A 6,117-nucleotide genomic window follows, 5' to 3' on the forward strand; every position below is an offset into this window, starting at 1 on the left:
AACTTAGGCCCTCGAGACAATAAAGGGTGTTTTTTTTCCTTTAGATTAAAGATATATAAATTTTCAAAACTACACATAGCGTATATACTCAATTATAAAACAAATAAGAAAAATGCAAAAGATACTACAAATAAATTGTACAGTAATATTTACAACAACTATATTGTGAGATTTTTGTTATTATATAATGATGTTTTGCTATTATCTCATGAGATTTTGATAAATGAAATTTTTGTATTGAATTTTTGTGTTTTAAAACTTGTTGTACAAATTTAGTTATACATGTGATATTACTCAACAAATAATACTTTAGTTGCATTATTTACAAAATATACCTAACAGAATGTTATATATATATGCGCACACACACGTACATATTATTTCATGGAAAATATCATAAAGGAAGACTTTTAAAATATACTTAAACTGATTTTTAATTCAAAAAATATCTTGTGTATATATGTCTAAAATCGTTATACTTACAACAAACTTTAAACTAATATAACGCTAATCTCATGAATTATAAATTATTACTGATAATATGTTAGAATCGAAAAGCTCGAGTCACTCAATACATGTAAATGGATTATAAAAATGCAGTTGGTTCCTGAAACAACTAAATACTATTTGTTATCATTCAAAATTAATGAATTTGATCAATCTTACAAATTTTCTTAATTTTGGGATGAAAAAACTAAGTTGTTAGACTTAAAATGATACATCAAAATATTATAACAATTAGATAATATTTGGAGAAAAACAATGTATTACATTGAATTAACGAAATTGCATGGTCACAAAAATTTCAAAGCAAAGGAAAGTCTGCTGCACCTACAGCCCTATCAAAAGATCTTTTGCACCAACAGTCCTATCAAAAGATCTATGTTATGAATATTGACGATAACACGGTGAATTAGGTGAGCTGGGTGCAATCCACCGGATGATAATACAAATGTTTAGGTACAATAAGTAAGTAAGAAGATATCCGTGATGAAGATATTTCTCTGTGAGATGACTTCTGCAACTATGACCTATGAACAAGAGAATGAACTCGTGAATGGGCGTCGGAGGGGTGTCTGGCTTGGTCACTCCGATGCTTAAGTCAGCAGGTGAAAAAGAATGATATAAGCTGTATATGTGAGTGAATATACGTGAAATGTTTAAGAATTCGGAAATCGATAATCTTTCAAATGAGAAGTATACCTGCTATTTATAGGAGGAAATACCATGATTACCTAGTTTTCAGTGTCCACCTGCTAAATATGGTAAGGAGACTGCCCATATCCTGCTTCTAATGACTTCTTTGACACGCCAAACCCCTATAGTTTTGACAACAATGATTGCTAAGCACAAGGTAGCACATGCTGATACACTCGAGTGAGGTGCGTTTCTCGATGTAGCCCGGGTAGAAAGTCCCTGAGTGCTTGCATGATAGCCCGAGTTCCTGATTTCCCGGGCAGAAAATGTCTCGGGGCGTCTCCCCGCCCGACTGCTGAAGAAAGCATTCTGCACATTGACTCTGATTTAAGCTATCCATTTAATATCCCGGGTCATCCATGATCCGCGCTCTTATGGGTGTATCACCACCCATCTCTTAAATAGTCTGGCTAGAGTCTTACTCGCTGTTCCGATCAGTCGTGCTTGGACTCCAACAAAAAGATGATCAATCCTGGCTATAAAAGCATCGTGGGCTTCAAATACCCTAGAGATGGGATGAGGTGCCGGGACCTCAGGTCTGCCGGTCTCTACATAAGATGTCGGGGCCTCATGTCTCCCGGACTTTGAATATTCTTGTCGTTTAGTATTCTCGGGCAGTCGGGCTGATGTCATGATGACGTATGCCCTAGAATTCCAACGGTCCGAAACGTTTCGTATTCCGAGAATATGATAAGTCTAACGCTTCGATATCCGTGCACGTCCTTTCATATGCCTGCACAATTTCAAAGATGCCTCCTGACCGGTCGATTCAACTTTAGGTCAACGGTTAAGATCAATTCCCTCCACCTATATACAACAACACACCCCCTTCATTTATCACTTTCTGAAATTTCAAATTTCAAATACTCCCAAATTCTCTCGCTCCGCCACGGCGCTCCTCTTCACTCAGGCGAACTTTCGTCCACAGCAACCTCTTCGTTCGATCAGCCACCAATTCCTTCCTTCAAACTTGTAAGTTTTCTTCTTTATTTTATTCCCAATATGTCGAACTCCACCTCTTCCACCTCCGGAGCGAATGCTCGAGGCTTGCCTAGTGAAGAGTCCACCGTGATGCGTTCCGACTCAACCCCTTCTCCTCCCCACAATGTTTTATTATCCAACCTTCTAAAAAACCCAAAGCTAAACAGTCCAAATCCTTGTCTTCAGGTCCTTCCCGAGCTATGAAAAAGAGCAAGGGAAAGAGCAAAACCCGAGCTTCCTCCCTCCCTCAATCGGATACTGCAGGAGTTCCTTGGTTCACCTCAATGAGCAGCACGCTGCGCTCGGGGGCTGACGAGGAGCTCCGAGTTCTGGGCTCTATCCCTTCTTCACTTCCTATTCTAATTCCCGGCCCCTATGATAGGGACGATCAACCTCACCCTAGTTTCACTACCTTCTTTCAAGACCAGGTTAGGAATGGCCTTCGCTTTCCCATTTCTTTTTTTATATTGAGGTCGCCAAGTTCTTTGGTGTGCCTGTAAATCAATTCCATCCCAACTCCTTCCGAATAATAACGCTACCTACATCCTCTTCAAAATGAACAGCCTTCTCATCAACCCCCTTGTTCTCCTTTATTTCATCGTTTTTCGGCTGGGAGACAATGCCTTCTCCCTGTCTGCCCGGCTAAAGTCCAGGTTCCTTGATGATATTCTTTCTTCCCAGAAGGGATGGAAAGGGCGCTACTTTTACATCCACCTCCCGACCCCTCTCTCTTGTTTAACCGGCTTTCTTCCTTCTCTCCCTACTCAACCTGGCCTCCCTCGAGCTTACAAATTTGAAGAACCTTACCTTTGAAGCCAAGCTTTAGTGGAGGGTCAAAAATTTTCCTCTTCCATCCTCATTTCTAACGAGAATTTAATCGCTTACGGGTTGAGTGACCAGGTAGAAGACCCTCTAGATCAGGTAGTCGATGAATTGGCAGGCTCGGGCACTCAACCCAGTAACTCTCTTCTTTAAGGCATTTTCTTTTTATCTCTTTATTTGGTAACCATACTAACCCTCTTTCTCCTTGTGAAGATAACTCCAAGATGCAAAAGGCTTTTGCTAGAAAATGGGAGGCCGAGAAGGCGGCCAAGGAGAATAAAGTGGCAGCTCAGCGAGAAGATGTTGAGAAGAAAAGATTGGCCGAGGAGGAGGCGGCCCTACAGACTAAATCTGTCTGGGAAAATACTCAACAAGAAAGGGAGGCATCTCGGGCTGACTCCCAAGAAGAATCCGAAGACCATGTTCCTCTCAATTAGATGAAGCGAAAGGCTGCAACAAGCCCGGAGCTGATACTGCTAGAGAATAACCGGGCGGAAGACCAGGGCACCTCCCAAACCACCCGATCAACCCCTCCTCCTACACAAGATCAACCACGGCAAGAGCTGCTTCAGCCTGGCCAGTTGACCCGGGCCAGCATCTTCTCGGAGGGAGCGACTCCCACAAGGGTCCACCTCCTTAAATAAATGCTTATTCCTGTTGAAGATGCCTTCTTGAAGAGCTCTCGGCCGACCGCCAAATTCTTCGAGGGCTCAAACCAGCTCTTATCCATAAGTATTCCTTCCCTTCTCTCTTCCCTTTTTTTTATCCTCTTTTTTGAACAGGGTGTTCAAATCCTGGTGGAAGACTTTGAAGAGGTGGCTGCAGCAGCTTCTGTAAAGAACCATCAGGCCCGGGCTGCTCGAGAGCTTCATGAGCAGATTCAAGGAGAGCTTGCTCGGGCTCATACTGCCCACGAAGAAGAGGTAGCTGTCCTCCTTGCTTCCCTAGACAAGGTTAACCAGCAGCTGAAAAAGGCCCGGGACGATATTAATGAAGGCCTCATCCGGGAGGAGACTCTACAAGGGCATCTCTCTATCCTTGAAGCCAAGAGTAAATCCTTGTATGAGGACATGGAAAGAAAAATGTCCTGGGCAGAGGCCGCCGAGAGGGCCCTGGCTGCTAAATAAGGAGCAACTGGAGGCCTCCTTCCTCTTATCTTCGGAATTCAAGGCGGAAGTCGAAGATCGCTCCTATCCCCTTTTCAAGACCAGATTTTACAAATGACGTGAACAATTTGAAGAGGCCAAGCTCCTGCCTAGGTATATGAAAGGCTTCCCTGACCTTGATAAAGCCATAGCATCCCTTCCCAAGGATGCTGGGGAGGAGAAGGAGGATACTTAAGAAGGAGAGCAGCCAGGGTCGGACCATATAGACTTAGAGTAGGCTTGTATTTTCCTTTGCTCTCTTTTTTTTTTTTTTTTTTGCTTTTAAACTTTTACCTCTGGGCTCTTGTTAATGAAATTTCATTTTTCTCTCTAATTATTTTGCTTCCATAAATGAAAACATCATACAACTAACCGGCCTCTGCAAAGTTAATCCCACACTGTTTGTGAATGATAAAATTCAGAAATTTTCCAAGTGTTGGAAAATAACCAGTAACTTCAAATAAGTAGTCGGGATGTTGAGCCCTGAACCGAATAGAAATCCCGGTGCTTAGTAAACGATCGAGTTGTATAACCCCTAAATTAGGGTATAGAACACTTTATTTTATAAATAACAAGAGTGCAAAGTTCTAGGCCAGGGATCATGTACCGGGACTTGGGAATGGTCGAGGTGTGGTGCCCCGAAACATGGTATGGAGCCTTGGGCTTATTCAATAGCCAATGTACGGAGCTTTGGGCCGGGGATCATGTCCCGGAACTTGGGAATGGTCGAGATGTGGTGCCCGAGCCAGGCTATGGAGCCCTGGACTTATTAATAACCAAGGTACAGAGCCTTGGGCAGGGGATCATGTCCCGGGACTTGGGAATGGTTGAGGTGTGGTGCCCCGAACCAGGGTATGGAGCCCTCGGCATATTTAAAACCAAGGTACAGAGCCTTGGGCCGAAGATTATGTCCCGGGACTTGGAAATAGTCGAGGTGTGGTGCCCCAAGCCAGGGTATGGAGCCCTTGCTTATTAATAACCAAGGTACGGAGCCTTCGGTCGGGGATCTTGTCCTAGGACTTGGGAATGGTCGAGGTGTGGTGTCCCGAACCAGGGTATGGAGCATTGGTCCTATTAATAACTAAGGTACGGAGCCTTGGGCCGGGGATCATGTCCCAGGACTTGGGAATGGTCGATGTGTGTTGCCCCGAGCCAGGGTATGGAGTCCTGAGCTTATTATTAACCAAGGTACAGAGCCTTGGGCCGGGGATCATGTCCCGGGACTTGGGAATGGTCGAGGTGTGGTGCCCCGAGCCAGGGTATGGAGCCCTGGGCTTATTAATAACCAAGTTACGAGCCTTGGGCCGGGAATCAAGTACCGGGACTTGGGAATGGTCGAGGTGTGATGCCCCGAGCCAGGGTATGGAGCCCTGGGCTTATTAATAACCAAGGTACAGAGCTTTGGGTTGGGGATCATGTCTCGGGACTTTGGAATGGTGGAGGTGTGGTGCCCCGAGCTAGGGTATAGAGCCCTTGAGGTTATGAATAACTAAGGTACGGAGCCTTGGGTCCGGGATCATGTCCCCAGACTTAGGAATGGTCGAGGTGTGATGCCTCGAGCCAGGGTATGGAGCTCTGAGCTTGTTAATAACAAAGGTACGGAGCCTTGGGCCGGGGATCATGTCCCAGGACATGGGAATGGTCAATGTGTGGTGCCTCGAGCCAGAGTATGGAGCCCTGGGCTTATTAATAACCAAGGTACGGAGCCTTGAGTTGGGATCATGTCTCAGGACTTGGGAATGGTCGATATATGGTGCCCTGAGCCAGGGTATGGAGCATTGGGCTTATTAATAACCAAGGTACGGAGCCTTAGGCCGGGGATCATGTCCCTGGACTTGGGAATTGTCAAGGTGTGGTGCCATGAGCCAGAGTATGAAGCCCTGGGCTTATTAATAACAAAGGTACAGAGCCTTGGGCCGAGGATAATGTCTAGGGACATGGGAATGGTCGAGGTGTGTTGCCTTGAGCGAGG

This window comes from Primulina tabacum, chromosome 14, assembly GCF_025594145.1.
Source record: "Primulina tabacum isolate GXHZ01 chromosome 14, ASM2559414v2, whole genome shotgun sequence".
Lineage (NCBI taxonomy): Eukaryota > Viridiplantae > Streptophyta > Magnoliopsida > Lamiales > Gesneriaceae > Primulina > Primulina tabacum.